Raw genomic sequence first — 24,110 nt, 5'->3', positions numbered from 1 at the left:
TAGAAAGCGATACAAGGCGATATAGAACAATACAAGTTAGGTTTTTACTTAGAAAAATAGGGGTAAATAATAAGGTAACCACAAAAAGGTATAACAACTCTATAACTCAAGATAAAAACCAAGAAAAACGTAACAACTCAACTAAGTCTAGCACTATGAAAATGAGGATCTCACAATTTACTAAGAAAAACGCCTCAGCACAAAAAAGTATGTGGAAAAATGAAATTGTCAACAACACACATAAAAAGGCATCAAAATGACAGCACTAAGAACTTATTTATCTATAATTACCCTGAATGTAAATGGACTAAATGCACCAATAAAGAGACAGAGAGTCACAGACTGGATAAAGAAACACGATCCATCTATATGCTGCCTACAAGAGACACACCTTAGACTTAGAGACACAAACAAACTAAAACTCAAAGGATGGAAAAAAGTATATCAAGCAAACAATAAGCAAAAAAGAAGAGGAGTAGCAATATTAATTTCTGACAAAATAGACTTTAGACTTAAATCCACCACAAAGGATAAAGAAGGACACTATATAATGATAAAAGGGACAATTGATCAGGAAGATATAACCATATTAAATATTTATGCACCCAATGACAGGGCTGCAAGATACGTAAATCAAATTTTAACAGAATTGAAAAGCGAGATAGATACTTCCACAATTATAGTAGGAGACTTCAACACACCACTTTCGGAGAAGGACAGGACATCCAGTAAGAAGCTCAACAGAGACACGGAAGATCTAATTACAACAGTCAACCAACTTGACCTCATTCACTTCTACAGAACTCTCCACCCAACTGCTGCAAAATATACTTTTTCTTCTAGTGCACATGGAACATTCTATAGAATAGACCACATATTAGGTCATAAAACAAACCTTTGCAGAGTCCAAAACATCGAAATACTACAAAGCATCTTCTCAGACCACAAGGCAATAAAACTAGAGATCAATAACAGAAAAACTAGGGAAAAGAAATCAAATACTTGGAAAATGAACAATACCCTCCTGAAAAAAGACTGGGTTATAGAAGACATCAAGGAGGGAATAAGGAAATTCATAGAAAGCAACGAGAATGAAAATACTTCCTATCAAAACCTCTGGGACACAGCAAAAGCAGTGCTCAGAGGCCAATTTATATCGATAAATGCACACATACAAAAAGAAGAAAGAGCCAAAAGCAGAGAACTGTCCCTACAACTTGAACAAATAGAAAGTGAGCAACAAAAGAATCCATCAGGCACCAGAAGAAAACAAATAATAAAAATTAGAGCTGAACTAAATGAATTAGAGAACAGAAAAACAATTGAAAGAATTAACAAAGCCAAAAGCTGGTTCTTTGAAAAAATTAACAAAATTGATAAACCATTGGCTAGACTGACTAAAGAAATACAGGAAAGGAAACAAATAACCCAAATAAGAAATGAAAAGGACCACATCACAACAGAACCAAATGAAATTAAAAGAATCATTTCAGATTATTATGAAAAATTGTACTCTAACAAATTTGAAAACCTAGAAGAAATGGATGAATTCCTGGAAAAACACTACCTACCTAAACTAACACATTCAGAAGTAGAACAACTAAATAGACCCATAACAAAAAAAGAGATTGAAACGGTAATCAAAAAACTCCCAACCAAAAAAAGCCCTGGCCCGGACGGCTTCACTGCAGAGTTCTACCAAACTTTCAGAGAAGAGTTAACACCACTACTACTAAAGGTATTCCAAAGCATAGAAAATGACGGAATACTACCCAACTCATTCTATGAAGCCACCATCTCCCTGATACCAAAACCAGGTAGAGACATTACAAAAAAAGAAAATTATAGACCTATATCCCTCATGAACATTGATGCAAAAATCCTCAACAAAATTCTAGCCAATAGAATCTAACAACACATCAAAAAAATAATTCACCCTGATCAAGTGGGATTTATACCAGGTATGCAAGGCTGGTTTAATATCAGAAAAACCATTAATGTAATCCATCACATAAATAAAACAAAAGACAAAAACCACATGATCTTATCAATTGATGCAGAAAAGGCATTTGACAAAGTCCAAAACCCATTCATGATAAAAACTCTTACCAAAATAGAAATTGAAGGAAAATTCCTCAACATAATAAAGGGCATCTATGCAAAGCCAACAGCCAATATCACTCTAAATGGAGAGAACCTGAAAGCATTTCCCTTGAGAACGGGAACCAGACAAGGATGCCCTTTATCACCGCTCTTATTCAACATCGTGTTGGAAGTCTTAGCCAGGGCAATTAGGCTAGACAAAGAAATAAAAGGTATCCGGATTGGCAAGGAAGAAGTAAAGTTATCACTATTTGCAGATGACATGATCTTATACACAGAAAACCCTAAGGAATCCTCCAGAAAACTACTGAAACTAATAGAAGAGTTTGGCAGAGTCTCAGGTTATCAAATAAACATACAAAAATCACTTGGATTCCTCTACATCAACAAAAAGAACACCGAAGAGGAAATAACCAAATCAATACCATTCACAGTAGCCCCCAAGAAGATAAGATACTTAGGAATAAATCTTACCAAGGATGTAAAAGACCTATACAAAGAAAACTAAGAAAACTACAAAGCTCTACTACAAGAAATTCAAAAGGACATACTTAAGTGGAAAAACATACCCTGCTCATGGATAGGAAGACTTAACATAGTAAAAGTGTCTATTCTACCAAAAGCCATCTATACATTTAACGCACTTCCGATCCAAATTCCAATGTCATATTTTAAGGGGATAGAGAAACAAATCACCAATTTCATATGGAACGGAAAGAAGCCCCGGATAAGCAAAGCACTACTGAAAAAGAAGAAGAAAGTGGGAGGCCTCACCTTACCTGACTTCAGAACCTATTATACAGCCACAGTAGTCAAAACAGCCTGGTATTGGTACAACAACAGACACATAGACCAATGGAACAGAATTGAGAACCCAGACATAGATCCATCCACGTATGAGCAGCTGATATTTGACAAAGGACCAGTGTCAATTAACTGGGGAAAAGATAGCCTTTTTAACAAATGGTGCTGGCATAACTGGATATCCATTTGCAAAAAAATGAAACAGGACCCATACCTCACATCATGCACAAAAACTAACTCCAAGTGGATCAAAGACCTAAACATAAAGACTTAAACGATAAAGATCATGGAAGAAAAAATTGGGACAACCCTAGGAGCCCTAATACAAGGTATAAACAGAATACAAAACATTACCAAAAATGATGAAGAGAAACCCGATAACTGGGAGCTCCTAAAAATCAAACACCTATGCTCATCTAGAGACTTCTCCAAAAGAGTAAAAAGACCACCTACAGACTGGGAAAGAATTTTCAGCTATGACATCTCCGACCAGCACCTGATCTCTAAAATCTACATGATTCTGTCAAAACTCAACCACAAAAAGACAAACAACCCAATCAAGAAGTGGGCAAAGGATATGAACACACATTTCACTAAAGAAGATATTCAGGCAGCCAACAGATACATGAGAAAATGCTCTCGATCATTAGCCATTAGAGAAATGCAAATGAAAACTACGATGAGATTCCATCTCACACCAGCAAGGCTGGCATTAATCCAAAAAACACAAAATAATAAATGTTGGAGAGGCTGCGGAGAGATTGGAACTCTCATACACTGCTGGTGGGAATGTAAAATGGTACAACCACTTTGGAAATCTATCTGGCGTTATCTTAAACAGTTAGAAATAGAACTACCGTACAATCCAGAAATCCCACTTCTAGGAATATACCCTAGAGATACAAGAGCCTTCATACAAACTGATATATGCACACCCATGTTTATTGCAGCTGTTTACAATAGCAAAAAGCTGGAAGCAACCAAGGTGTCCATCAACAGATGAATGGGTAAATAAATTGTGGTATACTCACACAATGGAATACTACGCATCGATAAAGAACAGTGACGAATCTGTGAAACATTTCATAACATGGAGGAACCTGGAAGGCATTATGCTGAGTGAGATCAGTCAGAGGCAAAAGGACAAATATTGTATAAGACCACTATTATAAGATCTTGAGAAATAGTAAACCTGAGAAGAACACATACTTTTGTGGTTACGAGGGGGGGAGGGAGGGAGGGTGGGAGAGGGTTTTTTATTGATAAATCAGTAGATAAGAACTGCTTTAGGTGAAGGGAAAGACAACACTCAATACATGGAAGGTCAGCTCAATTGGACTGGACCAAAAGCAAAGAAGTTTCCGGGATAAAATGAATGCCTCAAAGGTCAGCAGAGCAAGCGCTGGGTTCTGGGGAACATGGTTTGCGGGGACTTCTAAGTCAAATCATTCTGCATCCCACTTTGAAATGTGGCGTCTGGTGTCTTAAATGCCAACAAGCGGCCATCTAAGATGCATCAATTGGTCTCAATCAACCTGGAGCAAAGGAAAATGAAGAACACCAAGGCCACACGACAACTTAGAGCCCAAGAAACAGAAAGGGCCACGTGAACCAGAGACCTACATCATCCTGAGACCAGAAGAACTAGTTGGTGCCCGGCCACAATCGATGACTGCCCTGACAGGGAGCACAGCAGAGGACCCCTGAGGGAGCAGGAGATCAATGGGATACAGACCCCAAATTCTCATAAAAAGACCAAACTTAATGGTCTGACTGAGACTGGAGGAATCCGGGCGGCCATGCTCCCCAGACCTTCAGTTGACACAGGACAGGAACCATCCCCGAAGACAACTCATCAGAAGTGAAAGGGACTGGTCAGCGGGTGGGAGAGAGACGCTGATGAAGAGTGAGCTAATTATATCAGGTGGACACTTGAGATTGTGTTGGCAACTCTTGTCTGGAGGGGGGATGGGAGGATAGAGAGAGAGGGAAGCAGGCAAAATTGTCAAGAAAGGAGAGACTGAAAGGGCTGACTCAAGAGGGGGAGAGCAAGTGGGAGTAGGGAGTGAGATGTATGTAAACTTATATGTGACAGACTGATTGGATTTGTAAACGTTCACTTGAAGCTTAACGAAAGTTATTAAAAATTTTTTTTTTTAATTTTGAAATAATTTTAAATTCATATAGAAGTTACAAAAATTGTACAGGGAGTTTTTACACATTCCTTCCCGTTCTCCCCAATGATAACACCTTAAAAAAAAAAAATGATAACACCTTACATGACCATAATTTTATACTTTATTTTTAAGAGTTTTTTTAGTGGAATAGATTGAGTCAATTTATTCCTGTCTTCTGCTTCTCAGTTTGTTCATGAGTTAATACTAAGGAAATCCCATCTTTCTATTTTTATTTTGTGGGAGAAATTAGCATATGTTTTAGTATGATAAACAACATCACTTTGATAAAAAAAAAAAAAAAGTAGTAATTCAGCAGACAGTGAAAACGCTGCCGTGTCGATAGAATTTTTAGCAATGGCAACTAAATATTGATTTTTGTTTCATAGCAGAACAGTTGGGTATGATTTGTTAAATACCAGAGATGCTTTCCTAGCATTGGCAAGCTGTATTTTAGGGAAGGCTGTGTAGTTTATAGTCAGCCTTTGTTTAAAAAAAAAAAAAAAGATAGGAAGAATTACTTTTTCCAATATTTTGACTTATTAAAGCTAGCACATTTTTCCCATTTGTAAACCCATTTCCAATGTCTGTGTATAAAAAAAAACTGGGATATTGAGACATTTTATTTGTGAAATGTGCATTATTCATTATTCAACAATTCACATTTCATGGTAAATTTATACCCTTATACTCTTAAGACACCCAGGCCCATGGGCTTGAAAGACCCCCTTAACACTGAAAGACCCTTTGAGAGAAGCCTTCACATTGCCCAGAGTTGAAAATTGAGTTGTAATTTTTAAGCAAAATTTGACTTTCTCATTTCCCTATAATGGTTATTATCTTTTCTGATGGCTAATGCCATATGCATTCTTTGTATTTTTGTAAAATAATTTATATTAGCTTATGAATAGGAATGGTCATCCTTTTCTACAAAAAATAACCCTTAAAAACCTGAAATCTGGCCCTGGCCGTCCAAACTCTGTTCACTTAGACACTCATCTCAGATTCAGCACTCACAAATCAGATATTTAGGTGGAAGCAAGCCGCTATCTAGTATTCTTTCAGCTGTTAAGAGGTAGGCCATTGACCTTCTAACAAATTATTGGGCATTAACTGTTTTTCATTTAAAAAAAAAATCCTAATCAAGAAACAAGATACATCAGATAAAAACTGATGACGTTATAAATGACTCAGCTGTCAGTTTCCAAGCATTATTTAAAATATTTGGATTTAAAGCTAAAGAGGAAAACCTCTTTTAACTATCTAAACAAATGGGCCATTATTTCCAATTATTTCCAAGGCTCTATTTATTTATATCACATAAATAATTTTTAAAAATCACATTTAATAATACATTTATTGTGCTACTTCCATGCATTGAATGGTTAGTGGGAATAACCCTGGGGCACACTGTAACCTGTTTTACTATACTTAGCAAATAAAGAATAGGTTGCATATCTATTCACCTCCATTTTTAAATTCTTTGTACAATCATCTGTCTGCCAAAGAGGAAATTTTGAAGATGAAACTGAGGTACAAGGAACAAATTCTTTTTCGGACAATACTTGGCTCATCTAATGAGCACTTTAACTCTGAAGTCTACAAAGAGAATAGAAACTCGGTGATGTGATCTTAGAGAGCTGGAAGGACATGAATAATGGGCCTTGCTTCCTTCTTGTCAGTATCCTCTTCATCCCTCCCACTATGATTTTTGCTTCCTAAGATTGATACTGCTTATTCTGTTTCAGTCAGTAAGGCATAGCACTTAGGCATCTGTGATCACTTATTTTGATGAGTTCATAATATTCCTCATACTCTTGTGGCACTGGTTTTTTTTTTTTTATAGTGAAATTAGCAGAAATTATTAATGACCTGAGGACAGCTGGTAGTCAATTTTGTGCAGGCCAGTTGCTCATTCTCTTTTATGGTCACAGACTTTATTCCTAACCCAGCTTGTACATTGGTTATAAAAAAGACTGGTTACAAAAGAATAAACCCATCACCACCACAAGGAAAATCCCACTACTGGGTGCAAATATGCATTAGACACAGGTTCTGCCCTTTCATAATCCAATAGGTGAGAAAGACAAGTGAATACAGAATTACCAAGTAGTGTGATAATTAACATGGGAGCACATAGAAGCATATCTGTTCCTGGTGATGGGGTTGGAGTCAGGGAAAGCTACTGGGAGGAGGTAACCTATGATGTGAGTGCTGGAAAGGCAAGTAAGAGGTAAGCAGACTAAGAGAAGGGGAAGGTGAGGGAGGAGATGGCTGGGGGTGTGAGCAGTGGCATAATAGTCAGAAGGGTTAGACAGTGAGATTGCAATACAATTATGAATGGCAGTGTATGAGATTTTCAGCTCATGTACCTTCACTTCAACTCATTCAGTAGGCAAGGCAAAATCATATCCCCTTTTCATTAATAAGAAAAGTGAAGCCAGAAATGTTGAGTGAATTGTCCCAAACCCTAACCCAAATCTTACTACTAATAAATGGTTCAGCTGGGGTTTGAACCCACGTCTGATGACTCCAAATTCTGTCCTTTCAATATGATATTTTGACTAAGGTCAGGCTGAAGTAAAGCGCAAGTAGCACCATCTTCACTCATAAAATGTACAGTTTTTCTTTCCGGGAATTATACATTCTTTGAGATGTGCTATGTGTTATTTAACTTTGTACTCTCAATTAGCACGGGATAGATAGTCAAACACTGTTTTCAACTGAATTGAATTATGTTTAGGTATACTAAAACTTTCCTTGAGTGAACGAATGAAAATCATGGTCAGGCCTTCCCATTTTTTTGCTCTCCTCAGTTTAGTTCTTTTCCAGTCCATTCTTATACCACAGATGTCATTATGCATTAGAACTTCATTTCTAGATCCTAAACTTAGAACTTCACATCATACACCCTCTAATCATACTCTGTTTTGTACATAGTAGAAAGGCCGTTTTTGAATGCATTTGTGTAGAACCTATCCCAAACATGTCCGTTTTCTTTGTTCATATTTCCCAATTCAAACAAAGTTTTGACAAAAAAATTTTGCTTTTGTCTTGGAAAGTAGTCTTTATCAGTTTTCTTTTCTTGAAGCACTGATATAAGGCATAGACAATCAGGGCTTCGTGTAAAGACTTTGGAGTGGCTGTCCTGTTTCTCATGCTTGGCTGGGGAGATGATGGTATTTTTGCTTTCAGTAGTATTTACTTTTTACCTCTGCTTGAAGTTGGTGAAAAAAGAAACTATATGGTTGATCTGGGAAGGAAATTAGAGATCATTTGATGCTGACCTGAAGTTAACTGAGGACAGGGCTGAATTTAAGCAACAGAGCTGGCTTATACTGATGATTCCCCATTTTTCAGCCTTTGAATTATGTTGACATTCACAGGAGCTGTGCGAGGCCAATTTTGTGTCAGAAAATTTTAATTTTCAAAAATATGTACTGAGATAAATCTATGGAAATAATTATATGACTGTAATGGCTCATCTTCCCTGCTATAGTGTGGAAGAAAGATCCTAAAGGACAAGCTGTATCAGTCATCACTGGGAAAAGCCTGTTGCACCCAGCCCTTGTTGGAGTGACCCTTGCTATGTGCTCTGCCTGTGTCAAATATTTCAAGTGCGGAATCCACCATTTCTCTTGGCAGCTCTTTCAATTCTTTGTCTAGTACAGATTTTTCCAGACAGTAAGGCTTGGTTTCTGCAGCTGTGTTTGACCAGATAGTCTCATGGGTTTATTCTCCCAGCCCATCTCCATCATGCCCAATTACGTGTGGGCCACAAAGCTCTGATTTGGGCTGGGTGGGGGGAGGGTGGAGAAGGAACATTGTCAGTCACTTCAAAGATTCATGTTTTGTGTTACATTTTTGCTTAGCTAAGCCTCCAGGATCCCTGTAAATCCTTGTTCCTTACAAATGATAGGTATTAAACATGGAGACAGCTAGGGCTCTAGTTTTTGTCCTCACTTAGTTCCACAGTGGCAAATCAGTGCCTTCAGGACCCAGTCTTAAGACCTCGCTAGTGTTGTTGCATCATCGTGGTGACCTAGTGTCACAAGTGACTTGAGACATTCACTTAAGCACTCTACCAAATGTTCTTGGCCCCACTTTCAAGCAGTGCTCTATTGGAAAATCATCCATAATTTGTTGGCTGCTGTCATTCCTGGGCCTCTGCTTTCCATAACCTCTCATTCCTATTGAACAGCTGTACTTCTGATTAGTTTTCTCTAGAGATATTTACTTTTCAGCACTCTGCACAATGAAACTTTTGAAGTAATTGGAACAATGGGCCCAGCCTTGCTTTGGTCTAGCCAGTCAGTCTGCTCTGGTTCAGAAAAAAATCTGGAAGAGATACATGAAACTAAACAAAAGAAAGAATTCACTTAAGTGTTTGGTAAAACAAATCTGAGCCTTGGCATCATGAAAATCATGATTATCCATTCAGAGTGCACAGAATAATTTCATGGTTTTTTGTGCATATTTCTCTCGTCTATTTTTCCATATATTTTGAGAAATAAATATTTAGTTATCAGTAACACATGCCAATTTTCTGAACATTTGAGCAGAGAATGAATGACCTTGATTGTTGAAGGTAACTGTACGTAACTGTTTTTTATCCTTTACTTTTATCATCCAGTTTAGGTCAGACTTCATCATTACACTCATAGAACAACATCTGCTTCAAAGGACTTATATGTTTATTTTCTCAAAGCCAAACAAAACAATCTGTTTTATAAATTTCTTCTTAATCATAGTCTATCATGACTATTAGTGAATTAAACTGTTTTAATTCTCAAATACTGCTTTCCCTCCAGGAAATTAACTTAGAGAATATACTTAAATGCTAACACATAGAAGACCAGAATAAACCACCATTTAAAGGAATGCTGAAATGCAAATATAAGAAGGCTTGCTATACACTTATGGCAAGGTTGAATCTTTAGTCCTTGCTTATGCAGCCATCAAAACATTAAGCTCTTTGATGACGAAATGACTTGTTTAATTATTTTTTATATATTGATCTTATATCTCGCTACTCTGTAAACTTATTTATTCAAATTATTTGCCTATGGATTCCTTTGACTTTTTATATACATAATCACATTATCTGTTAATAATGATACTTTACTTTTTTGTTTCCATCAGTATACATGCTATTCTTTTGTTTTTTTTGGTCTTATTCCATTGGCTGGGATCTTCAACACAAGGTTTACAGTACTGGAGAGTGATAATAGTGAGCATCCTTTTCTCACACTTTAAAATTATATTTACTTTGTTCTTGAGAATATGCACAGCAAAACACACACCAATTCAACAGTTTGTACGTGTACAATTCAGTGACACAGATTACGTTCTTCAATTTGTGCAACCTTTTTCACTCTTCTTTTATAAATTGTTTCTTCCCTATTCACATAAACTCACTGCCCCCTAAGGTTCCTATCTAATCTTTAAGTTGCTGTTGTCAATTTGATTCCATCTAGATAGTTGTTAAAAGAGCATAATGCTCAAGGCAGATTTTTTTTTTTTACTAGTTAAGCTAAACACCCCCATACATCTGTCAGTTTGTCGTACTTCAGGGCTTGCATGTTGCTGTGATGCTGGAAGCTATGCCACCGTTATTCAGATGCTAGCAGGGTCACCGATGGTACACAGACATGAGGCCACCATGAGTTGGGTTTGACTCAACAGCAACTGATAAGCATCAAGGAGTGACAAAAGTAATTAAAGTCATCGTGGGTGTTTCGGAGCCTCTGTGTCTACTAAGGAGCCCTGGTGGTGCAGTGGGTTAAGAGCTTGGCTGCTAAACAAAAGGTTAGCTAGCAGTTTGAATCTACCAGTTGCTCCTTGGAAACCTTAAGGGAAACCCATCCTTTACTCTGTCCTGTAGGGTCGCTGTGTGTTAGAATTAACTCGGTGCAATTTTTTTTTTAATGGATTATTAGGCTTATATGAATATCTAAGTGTAACATCTTGTTTATGAATTGAATGTTTTAATCTCTATGGAGGTTTCTTCTTATCTCTAGTAATACTTTGACCTTAAGTCTACTTTGATATTACTGTAGCTACATTGCCTTTTTTTTGCTTAGTGTTGGCGATGTTTTGATCATTAGTGTAAAATTATTTTAATCCTTTTCTTTCAACCTTTCTGTAGAAGTTTTACAATATTTTGCTATTCTTTTAGGTGTTACCATAGAGCCTAAAGCTTGAATTCTTTACTTATTATATCTATTAAGATATTGGCAGTTACTTTCTTTAAGCTTTTGTATGATATCCTTCCATTAACTTTAGGCTTTCCTTGTTTCTATTGAGAAACAAACTGTCCGTCTAACTTTTACCCTTTCGTAGGTAATCTGTCTTTTTTTCTCAGGTTACTTTTAAGTTTTACTATTTGTCTCTTATTTTCTTCATTTTCCCTATGACATTTTTATTTGTGTTTTTCTTAGTCCTACTTGAGATTTGGTTGTTGTTGTGTACCATAAAGTCAGTTTCAACTCATAGTGACTCCATGTGACAGAGTAGAACTGCCCCATGGGGTTTTCTAAGCTGTAGTCTTTATAGGAGCAGATTGCCAGTTCTTTCTCCCATGGAGCAATGGGGTGGGTTCAAACTGCTAGCCTTTTGGTTAGCAGCCAAGTGCTTAACCATTGTGCCACTGGGCTGTTTGGGATTTGGAGGGCTTCTTAAATCTGTGGATTGATGTCTTCCATCAATTTTGGAAATTTCTAAGCCATTATATCTTCGGAAAATATTTTCCCCAATTCTCTCTCTATTCTTCATTCAGGATTCCAATTAAATCTATGGTAGGCCTACTCTCACTATATTCTCTAAATCTCCAACCCTCTCTTCTATATCTTCTATTTCACTAACACTTACTAGATTTATCTGATCTGCTGTCAAACCCATCTTCTGTGTGTTTAATTTTTTTATACATGTATATTTTTTAATTGTACTTTAGATGAAGGTTTACAGAACAAACTAGTTTTTCATTAAACAATTAGTACACATATTGTTTTATGACATTGGTTAACAATCCCGTGACATGTCAACACTCTCTGTTCTCAACATTGGGCTGCCAATTACTAGTTTTCCTGTCCCCTCCTGACTTCTAGTCCATGCCCCTGGGCTGGTATGCCCCTTTAGTCTCTTTTTGTTTCATGGGCCTGTGCAATCTTTGGCTAAAGGGTGAATGAACCTCAGGAGTGACTTCAGTACTGAGCTGAAAGAGTGTCCAATATTCTCAGGGTTTCTCCAGTCTCTGTCCGGCCAGCAAGTCTGGTCTTTCTTTTTGAGTTAGAGTTTTGTTCTACATTTTTCTCCAGCTCTGTCTAGGACCCTCTATTTTGATCTCTGTCAGAGCAGTCAGTGGCACCATCAGTCTGGTGGAGGCCATGGTAGATGTGGTCCATTAGTCCTTTGGACTAATCTTTCCCTTGTATCTTTAGTTTTCTTCATTCTTCCTTGCTCCCAAAGGAGTGAGACCAGTGGAGTATCCTAGATAGCTGCTCACAGGCTTTTAAGACCCCAGAAGCTACTCACCAAAGTAGAATGTAGACCATTTTCTTTATAAACTATGTTATGCCAGTTGAGCTAGATGTTTCCTGAGACCATGAGACCACAGCCTTCAGCCCAGCAATCTGGTCCCTCAGGGACTTTGGATGTGTCTGTGGAGCTTCCATGACCTTGCTTTGTACAAGTTGTCCTGGCTTCTCCAGTATTGTGTACTGTATTACCCTTCACCGAAGTCACCACTTATCTATTGTCTATTTAGTATTTTTCTATCCCCACCCCTCCACTCCCTCGTAACCATCAAAGATTGTTTCTTTTTGTGTGTAAACCTTTTCATGAGTTTTTACAGTAGAGGTCTCATACAATATTTGTCCTTTTGTGATTGACTTATTTCACTGAGTGTTTAGTTTTGATGGTTGAATTTTTCATTTCTAATTTTCCTTTTGGATCTTTTTCAAGTCTGCCGTCTTTTGTTTTTTTTTTAGAGTTTTGAGTTCTTTGCTGAATTTTTACTTATTTTGCCCTTGTATTGAACGTAGGAAACAGTGCTATTTTAAAGTCTCTCTGATAATTCCAATACATGGAGTCCCTGAAGACCTGTTTTTATTGTCCAGCATGTTTACTGATTCTCACTTATATTTTCTTATATCCTTGTGTGCCTGATTATGTTTGATTTTGTGCAGGGTATTATATGCAAACACTTATGCATAGGAATAATTTGAGATTAATATTACATTATCTTTTTTTAGAGAGAATTTTGTTTATCTAGGCAATGCGTGATCACCTTAGTCTAATTTCAGAGTTAGAGATTTTCTAGGCCGCCTAATGAGAGAGATTGGGCTTTAGTCCATGGGAGAGTTGATTTATTTTTTGTTACTCTTACCTTTTATATCTAATTTACTGCCACTCTGCTAGGCTAAACTACTACCTCTCAACACTACTTCTTTACCTAGTATCCCTGCTTCTACTCTTTTCCTCCCTTTAGTTCTTTCTTCACTCAGCAACTAGGGAAGTCTATGTCAAATCTTAAGTCACTGTCCTTTATGAACCTGTCTTAGAATTTCAAATACTTCATCATGGTACATATGGCAATACATGATATTAGCATTGCCTACTTCTCCAACTTCAATTCCTAACACTTTCTCCTTCCCTGATACTATTCAGCCACCCTTATTTCAGTTCCTTGAAGGCCAAGTTCTTTTTTGCCTGGAACTTTCTTCTTCCTATTCTTTCACTCTTCTCCTGTAGGCCTCACTTTAAGTTATTTTCCCATAGAGGACTTCCTCATTACGCAATCTAAGGTAAGCTTCTCCTGCTATTTTCTCTCTTAGTAAACTCTTCTTCTAAATTGCTCATTAAAATTTGTAATTATTCTCCCCTATTAATAAAAAAAAAAAAAATTTTTTTTTTTAAAGTCAATGTTAAAAGGACAGGAATGACCTTTTCCCCCACCACCATAATAAGCCCAGGACTTAGTTTAGTGCCTCTACATAGTAGGGGCTTGTTAAATATTTGTTGAATGTTTGAATGAATTCCCAAATGACAAGTCCCCTTCCTCCAAAATTAAATTATATCCTCACCTCACCACTATAAGTGTTTTTTTTTTTCTCTCTCTCTGTGCCATGACTGTGCATGGCTGTGATCTATTTATCAGAGTTTATTGTAAGCTCAGCAAATTTTTACAGGTCTAGTTAGTTCTTGTTTTTCCATTACAGACTAATGTTAGGACCTTATCATTCTCCATAGTACCACTGTTTCATTCTGTGAAATATAGTGTTTCATTCTCTGAAACAGCCAAATTTGCCTTTCATTTTTAAAATCTGATGTTTAGAAGGTTTGAATTATATTTCCTGGATCTTCACTTTCAAAATGCAAACATGAGTTCTGCAAAATGAGGCTACCCAAAGCCACCCAACTACCAAGTGTCTGTTTGGGCTAACTCTAAATTTTCAGACCATCAGTCATTGTCTCCTCCTTGCATTTCCCGTAGTTTTTCAATTGCTTTTTGTGTTAGACATTTTTGTCAAAATACAGGGTTCATTTCCCCCTCCTATGACAAGGTTCCAGGAAGAAAGACGCATGAGTCATAGAAAAATAAAAAAGGAATGTCTTAAATATTGGAATGAGATGACTACTTCTCTCGTCTAACAGAATTCTCATTTCCTGCCCTGAATCATTTCTTCCCATTGAAATAGAAACAAGTGAAATTCTAGTTACGGGTGTGCGAGTGTGCCTGTCTTGCAGGGGAGGGAATGTTGGGGAAGACTAGGAAAAAGAAAAGGGTGTGAAGCTCTTGTTATTCCCTGTTTGTGAATGTATCTTTTTGTTGTTGGAAGGGATGAGACTCTTTGGACCTCTGTGGTGCTTGTGGTGGTGGTGGGAAGCATTGAAAGGTGTTGAGCCAGTATGGTACACTGAATCACAGTTCTGTTTTTGTGGGAACAACATTAATAAATACCATATAATGTAACCAGATATTGGAAACTAACAGAATAATGTTGGGTTTTACCTTGTCATCTCAGGTGACTCTCCTTTATAGATTCAGTCTAGAATTTGGTCTGCTGACTTCTATGTGGAACTAGTCAACTTTGAAAAGTTTTTATCTGTTTAAAAAGGAAGCATAGAGAGTGGGGAAAAAAAGAGATACGTGACAATTGCACCCTAAAGGCTGAATACAAATTCTCAAAATATTCTCAAGCCCTAAATGTGCGTTTAAAAGATTTATTTACTATTTTACTCTGACAGGAAGAAAAAAAAAAAACAGATCTTTGACTCTCAAGACATTTGCAAACAACAGTGATTTGTTTTTTCATGAGCCAAAATGGGATTTGGTGCGTCTTCACTTTCCCTGAAGTAGTTATATTTTAAATGATTAATTGCTTTGAACAGCTTTAAAAAAAATGTTTTCCTGCTTCTGTGATTTTCTTGTGACAAAATTTAAGAATCTCTCTCTGTCAGTTTTAAGTTTTTGAGTGTACTCATTAAAAATATATTTTTCATGATTTTCTTCTTTCCCATTTTCTGTAGGAATAAAATTAAAATCTAAAAATCCTGGAATTTTGTCATTAATGGTTTAAGATTTAGTATGATAAAAAACTAGTCAGATTAATTCAACATTACCCACCCCACTGCCCACTGCCCTCGAGTTGATTCTGACTCATAGCGACCCTATATGACAGAGTAGAACTGCCCCATAGAGTTTCCAAGGAGGGCCTGGTGGATTTGAACTGCCAGCCTCTTGGTTAGCAGCCATAACACTTAACCACTATGCCACCAGGGTTTCCAATTATTATATGAAAATTATCAAAGATTATGGTAACATGGTGTTTACGGATGATACATATTTCATTTACACATGATCAGAGTTAAATATTTATGTCACTATGCTCACATTTTGATTTTAGGGTTACTTAGATTTCCTCACCTTTCTTATTTCATTAAAGAGATACTCTTACTGTCAAGTCCATGGTTAGTCCTGATGACTGGTTCCTCTCCCTAGGGAACTGAGGCTCTCTTATTAATGATGTCCTAATCTGAATCACCAATCTATATTCCCAGAAGCCATGCTTTTCATGTGGTTTTTCATACCCCTTACCTTTGGACCAGGTGGATCAGAGTGGTGTCTCTTCAAATTAATAGGTCATGTCAGAAGATATTTTCTACCACAGCTATGGTTCATTTTTTTTTTTTAATCTAAAAATACAATTTAATGTACTGTGGTGTAGTGGTTAAGTGCTACAGCTGCTAACCAAAGGGTCGGCAGTTCTAATTCGCCAGGCACTCCTTGGAAACTCTATGGGGCAGTTCTACTCTGTCCTATTGAGTCTCTATGAGTTGGAATCAACTCGACGGCACTGGGTTTGTTTTTTTTTTTGTTTTGTTTTTGGGGGCCACATGAAAGACTAGATTTACAATTCAAAATCACTGTAGATACAAGTGTTGACAAACCAGGTACATGTACCGAACGGTGCCACAAGAAAGCATAGATTTTCTAAGAGTGTAAAAAGTGTGAAAACCCTTAATATTATTTGCATTAATGAATTGCCAAGCAGTGTATAAACTTCTCTTTGTTATTAAACAATGACAGTAGATATTCTAAAAATCCTCTTTCAATTTTTTCCCTTTAGATAAGCCTCTTGTTAAAAGTATTAGTCAAATCCTCTTTCTGTTTTATTGTTGTCAGATACCATCGAGTTAGTTCCAACTCAAAGTGAACTTGTATATAACAGAAAACAACACTGCCCAATCCTGCATCATCCTTGCATTGTTATGTTTGAGCTCATCATTGCAGCCACTGTGTCAATCCATCTAGTTGAGGGTCTTCCTCTCTTTTGCTCACCTTCTAGTGAGCATGATGTCCTTCTCCAGGGATTGGTCCCTCCTGATAACATGTCCAAAGTAAGTGAAATGAACGCTTACCATCCTCACTTATAAGGAGAATTTTGACTGTACTTTTTCCAAGACTGATGTGTTCATTCTTCTGGCAATCCATGGTGTATTCAGTATTCTTTGCCAATACCATAATTCAAGGCAGAAATGCTTCTTTGGTCTTCCTTATCCATTGTCCAGCTTTAGCATGTGTCTGAGGCAACTGAAAATACCATGGCTTGGGTCAGGTGCACCTTAATCCTCAAAGTGACATCTTTGCTTTTTAACACAATTAAAGAGGTCTTTTGCAGCTGATATGCCCAATGCAAATATTTGATTTCTTGGCTTCTTCCATGGGCATTGATTGGAAATCCAAGTCAAATGAAATCCTTCACAACTCCAATATTTTCTCTGTTTATCATGATGTTGCTTATTAGTGGTATCCTTGTAAAAAAAAAAAAAAATTTTTTTTTTTTTTTTGTTTTTAGAACTTTAAAGAGTTCTTTGGCTTTACTTTACCAAAACATAATATATGAATTAATTTATTTTTGCATATACTATTGGCAATAAGGGAATATACCATGTAGAAGAAAGTGTTATAACATTCCTCTGGTGATTAATAATTATGTGTTTTAAAAGAGAATTTTCAAATGTGTTAGATAAAACAAGAGAAGAAAAAGAAATTTTCATTATAAGTATAATACAAGGAAGGAGTGCTTTTATGAAGCATATTACATAACAAAAATGTGCCAGCAAGCAGCTTATGGATAAAATTGTGAAGAATGGGAATTTCAGAACACTTACCTGTGCTCATACAGAACCTGTACATAGACACCAAAAGACAGTCTTTTGAACAGAACAAGGTGATACCGCGTGGTTTAAAATCAGAAAAGGTGTGCGTCAGGGTTGTATCATTTCACCATACTCATTCAGTCTCTATGCCGACCAAATAATCCGAGAAGGTGTACTGTATGAAGAAGAACATGGTATCGGGTTTAGAAGAAGACTAATTAACAACCTGTGATATGCAGATGACACAACCTTGCTTGCTGAAAGCAAAGAGGATTTAAAGCACTTACTGATGAAGGTCAAAGACTACAGTTTTCTGTATGGACTGCACCTCAACATAAAGAAAACAAAAATTCTCACAGCTGAAACTGTAAGCAGAGAAAATATTGACGTTGTCAAGGATTTCATTTTACTTGGATCGACACTCAATACCCATGGAAGCAGCAGTCGAGAAATCAAACGACATGTTGTATTGGGCAAATCTGCTGCAAGAGAATAGTCTTGAACGGTTGAATGGTTGTTAAGCCTTGGGGATACCTAATAGATGACCTTGAGTATATCCCACCAGAATTTAGAGACCATCTCAAGAACAGATTTGACACACTGAACACTAATGACCTAAAACCAGACGAGTTGTAGAATGACATCAAGGACATCATGTATGAAGAAAGAAGAGGTTATTAAAAAGACAGGAAAGAAAGAAAAGGCCAAAATGGATGTTAGAAGAGACTCTGAAACTTGCTCTTGAATGTAGAATAGCTAAAGCAAATGGAAGGAGTGATGAAGTAAAAGAGCTGAAGAGATGACTTCGAAGGGTAGTTCTAGAAGACAAAGTATTATAATGATATGTGCAAAGACCTGGAGTTAGAAAACAGAAGGGGAGAATATGCTGGGCATTTCTCAAGCTAAAAGAGCTGAAGGAAAAATTTAAGCCTCAAGTTGCAATGTTGAAGGATTCTATGGAAAAAATATTGAAGTTGTAAAGGATTTCGTTTTACTTGGATCCAAAATCAATGCCCATAGAAGCAGCAGTCGAGAAGTCAAGTGATGCATTGCACTGGGAAAATCTGCTACAAAAGACCTCTGTAAAGTGTTAAAAAAAACAGTCACTTTAAGGACTAGGGTGCACCTACCCAAGCCATGGTGTTTTCAATCACCTCATATGCATGGGAAAGCTGCACAATGAATAAGGAAGATCAAAGAGGAATTGACACTTTTGAATTATGTTGTTGGCAAAGAATACTGAATATACCATGGACTGCTAGAAAAACAAAAAAATTCATCTTGGAAGAAGTACAGCCAGAATGCTCTTTAGAAGCAAGGGTAATTAGAGTTTATCTCACGTACTTTCGATGTGTTATCAGGAGGGACTAGTTCCTTGAAAAGAACATCATACTTGGTGAAGTGAAGAGTCAGCAAAAAATAGCAAGTCCTTCAACGAGATGGATTGACACAGTGGCTGCCACAATGGGCTCAAACAGAGCAACGATTGTGAGGATGGCGCAAGACTGGGTAGTGTTTTGTTCTGTTGTACATAGGGTTGCTGTGAGTTGGACCCTATTGACGACAACAACAACAACAACAAAAGACATGGAAGACTTGGTCTTTGACCATAAAATGGTTATAATCTGGTGAAAAATTCAGACATATTCCATATCATATGTCTGTGATAAATATAGTTGATATACATATAGACATAGGCCTAGACATAGATACATTGTACCAAGATAGTGGTATGCATACACTGCCTTGGGAACAGTGTTTGTGCAATGAAGCATAACTAGATATTTTTAGAAAATGGAGTCTATAGTGGTGTGGTGGGGATGACTGCAGATAGGTGAAAATACAGAACTGAGTCTAGATTGTAAAGCTTCTGCCAGATAAGGACTTCGGACTTAAGTCAATAGGCAGTGGGTGATTGATGAGTTTTAGACATGGAAAGGAAACAATCAAATTTGTACTCTAGAAAATGATTTTGGTAGCAGAATGGAGGTTGGATTAGAGGGCAAGAGATTGGGTGAATTAATGTTTTAATAGAATTCATGATAAAATATTTCTGAAAATAATAGACTATCAGTTCAGCTAAACTGTTTTTCAGACAAAAACATGTTCTTCCAAGGTTATTTTTAATGGCAGAATTGGATCACTATATGAAGTCGTAAGGAAAAGCAAATAATATTTGATGGTTAAAATTATAACTGAGATACTCAGATCAAGAGAAGGAGAAGACTGAAGATTTATAATTTGGGAATTATGGACTCATATCTGGTGCAGGGGAAACACCTAATTTATCTGTGTACTCTGTGTTTCCCTATTTAATCCACATGGTGCCATTTTTTACATATGTTTGCTCAGAGCAGTTATTTTTCATTCACAAGCAGTGGCGATGACTCACTTTATCCCATTTGGGTATTGGATGACTCACTTTATCCCATTTGGGCATTGATTTCATTCAGGAGGTTTATTTGTTCACCAGACAGTGTATTGGACATTATTGTCTAGTTGGAATTTGTCTGGTGGAAAAATACTTAAACAGATTTATCGACATTGTTTATGCTATCCTTATATACACATTTTATTTTGTAAAAAGTAAACTTGATGAGGTGTTTATATATATATATATATAGAATTTTTTTTCTTCCTCTTCAGATCACTAGTGTCCCTAAGGTGGCAACTTCAGTTCAGTAGACTTTACTCTTTCCTTTCAAGGGAACACCTGGTTTGTTACTCTCATTATCAGTTGTTCTCATTAGCAAGGTCATTAAATAATAGGCTGCACATTACTTAAAAATTGTTTGGGACAATTAACTCATAGCCTTCAATAATTATTCTAGCTTAAGGTCATGTTTTTTTCTCTGAACTTCTGCGGGACAGCCCTGTACAATTTAGTATTTTATTTAACGGTAATTTATTGTGTGATTTTAATTGTACATTTGTACATGCTTTTTTTTTTTTTTAATCAAGACTGCACATTTCTTGAAAGCTGATATTAACTCTCGCATTTCTCCTCTGTCCTTTAAAATGTTTAATATAGCTCCAGATCCTCAGCTGGTACTTGAGGAATTTGTTTATAGGCAAACAATAGTGTAGATACCTCAAAATTTTTAACTGAAAATTGCAGAATCTGAATTATAAAACTAATAGTAGTAAAAGGCTACACTGGGGAAAGGACTCACGTAACATGGTGGGAAATAAACAGAAGACCTATGTTTGAGTCTTGACTCTGCTGTTTACCCACTATGTGATTTTAGAAATGTTACTTACCCTGCCTGAACCTCAGCTTTCTTTATCAGTAAAATAAGGATATTATTAATGACTACTTCATAGAGTCACTGTGAAGACTAAATAAAATAATGAATGTACTTCAATCATAAAATACATATTTTTACCTATACATTTCAGGATGCATTTGTAATCATTGTCAAAAGAAATTTGCCACCTAGGGGCCCTAATTTATGGTATAAATAGACTATCAACTATAGCTAGTAATGCACAAACAGCAGAAGATGAACTGGTTAACAGGGACCTCCTAAAATTGAGATACTTATGTGCATCAAAAGAGTAAAAAGAGAACCTGAAGACCGGGGAAAAAAAAATTGACAAGGACATATCTGACAAGTGACTAATCTCTAAAATTTACCGAAAACTTCAAGACCTTAACAAAAAGACAAACAACCCAATTAAAAAATGGGCAAAGGACATAGATAATTCGCCGAAAAAGACATCAGGGTGGCCAACAGATACATGAAGAAGTACTCAAGATCTTTAACCATTAGAGAGATGCAAATCAAAACCACAATAAGATATCATCTCACCCCAGCATTACTGGCACTGATCAAAATAACAGAAAATGACAAATGCTGACAAGAATGTGGGGAGACTGGAACTCTTATACACTACTGGTGGGAAACTAAAATGGTAAAATCACTGTGGAAATGGTATGGTGCTTCCTTAAAAAACTAGAGATACCATATGATCTAGCAATCCCATTTTATCCTAGAGAAATAAGAGCCGTATGAATAGATATACCAGTATTCATTGTCCCATTATTCACAATAGCAAAAAGATGGAAACAACCTAAGTGCACATCAATAGATGAATGGACTAACAAACTATGATACATACACACAATGGAACACTACGCAACATTAAAGAACAACAATGAATCCCCGAAACATCTCACAACATGAATGAACCTGGAGGACATTACACTGAGTGATGTAAGTCAATCACAGAAGGACAAATATTGTAAGAGGCCACTATTATGGAAAGTCAAGAAAAGATTTGCACACAGAAAGAAACATTATTTGATGGTTACCAGGGAAGGGAAGGCGAGGGAGGGAAAATTTCTAGCTAGGTAGTGGACATGTGTTAACTTTGGTGAGGGGAAAGACAATACACAATGTGGGGGAAGTAGGCACAGCATGACCAAGGCAAAGGAAGACACTGAGAGGTATGCAAAAGTAAAAGACAACAACAGCAAACAACATTACATATACAATCCTGCAACAACAGTAATAACAATAATTTAAAAGTGGATACATAGGTAGATATGTTAGTTGAATAGATGTGGGGTAGTATATGGGATTACACCTGTGTGCATATATAGGTTTGGCAGTGGATATTTCTGCATACATATTAGTACGTGTTGCAAATATATCCATGTATATAATAGAGCACACAGGGGGCATAGTCATGAAAACTTCTTAGCCATAACCAAATACCTCACGGGACTAGTCAGTGGAACTACTCAGTGGTCCCTGGGTTTGAGGGCTAGGGACCATAGTCTCGGGGGACATCTAGGTCAATTGGCATAAAATAGTCCTTAAAGACAATGTTTTACATCCTACTTTGAGGAGTTGCAACTGAAGTCTTAAAACCTTGTGAGCAGCCATCTAAGATACAACTATTGGTCTCTCTGCTTCTGGAAAAAAGAGTGAAGAAAACCAAAAAACTCAAGGAAACAATTAGCCCAAAGGACTAATGGACCACACAAACTATAGCCTTCTCTAGCCAGACACCAGAAGAACCAGATGGTACCCAGCTACCACCACCACTCTGACCAGGACCACAGTAGAAGGTTCTGAACAGAGTAGGAAAAAAAATAGGACACCACCCATTTCATGGATGCAGGGGAAGTGAGAGCATTCGCGGGAGCTGGGCCAGAGGAGAGCGAGAAGCCCCATCCGAATGCACGTGGTTTTAGGCCTTGCATTTCTAACCTAAGATTTCAAAATGCATCATGATTCCTGTCCATTGAACTGTAAGGTTTATGTAAGTAATCTTGGAAACAATGGCAAAAAAAAAAAAAAAAAACTGAATTGGAACTGACTTTTGGATATTATGGCCCACCCCTAAGTATATGAGTTCCTAGAAACCCTCCTGGCTTTTCTTTTGTTAAATTTGAAGATCCTCAGGATGAAGCTGACGCCATTCAGGAGCTAGATGGAAGAACACTCCGTAGCTGCTGTGTAGGAGTGAAACTACCAAACGGTGAAAAAAGAAGTCAGAATCATGGTCCTCTCTCTTGGGGCCGCCGCCTTCGAGATGGCTATAGTAGAAGTCCTCCACCTCCCCACAGATCTCCAAGGAGAAGCTTCTCTCACAGCCAGAGCAGGTTCCTTTCTAGAGACAGGAGAAGAGAGAAATCACATGTCTTGGGAGAGAAATCGCAAGCCATCCCAATCCTTCTCTAGGTCTGTAGTTGATCTAGGTCAAATGAAAGGAAACCAGAAGACCAGTTTGCTAGAGGAGTGGAGGTGTACAGGAAATAACTTCATTCGGCAGGAGTATATACAGAAAATTCAAGTTTTATTTGAGACTTCATAAACTTGGTGCATTTTTAAGATGTTTAGCTGTTTGAATTTGTTTGCTGTCTCTTGTAACAGTGACACGTATGAAGATGTAATTCTCTCTGGTTTTAAAGGGATATGAAGCATGTAATACCAAGAATTTATTACTTTACATTGTCCCCTTAAGCAAAATTGAATTTTTTTTAATGTTAGTCTTGCATAGACTGATAATAAACCCCTAAATCTTACCCAGGCTAAAGTGTGATATTTTAATATTATGGAAACAAAACTGGCAACATTTGAACTAAGGACTTTAGTTTTGTCCATAGCTGGAATATAAGATGCAACTGTAGTTAAATAAACAGTCTTTAAAAGCTGCTGAGAACATAAGCCAGTAGATGAAAGTAAAAGTTGCACAATTTAAGTAGATTAGAAGCTTTTTTTTTTTTTTGAATCCAGCTAAGCCTTAACAATGTGCAGAGGTTGCCCAGTTGGTGTGGCATCTGATAGGCTTCAAGAGTTAGTTTTTTGCTCTCGCTTTGGGTCACAAATTCCTTTGTGATTGCTGTATATGGGT

The 24,110-nt window shown here is 37.0% G+C and overlaps 1 pseudogene; it reads left to right on the top strand.

Annotated features, from left to right (window-relative positions):
• The first annotated feature begins 22,976 nt into the window (after nucleotides 1-22,976).
• LOC100662739 (serine/arginine-rich splicing factor 3-like) lies at nucleotides 22,977-23,637 on the top strand (annotated as a pseudogene).
• The last annotated feature ends 473 nt before the right edge of the window (nucleotides 23,638-24,110 follow it).

Source organism: Loxodonta africana, chromosome 2 (assembly GCF_030014295.1).
Source record: "Loxodonta africana isolate mLoxAfr1 chromosome 2, mLoxAfr1.hap2, whole genome shotgun sequence".
NCBI lineage: Eukaryota > Metazoa > Chordata > Mammalia > Proboscidea > Elephantidae > Loxodonta > Loxodonta africana.
The sequence above is the reverse complement of the archived record's forward strand: the minus strand, read 5'-3'. Positions and strand labels throughout refer to the sequence as shown.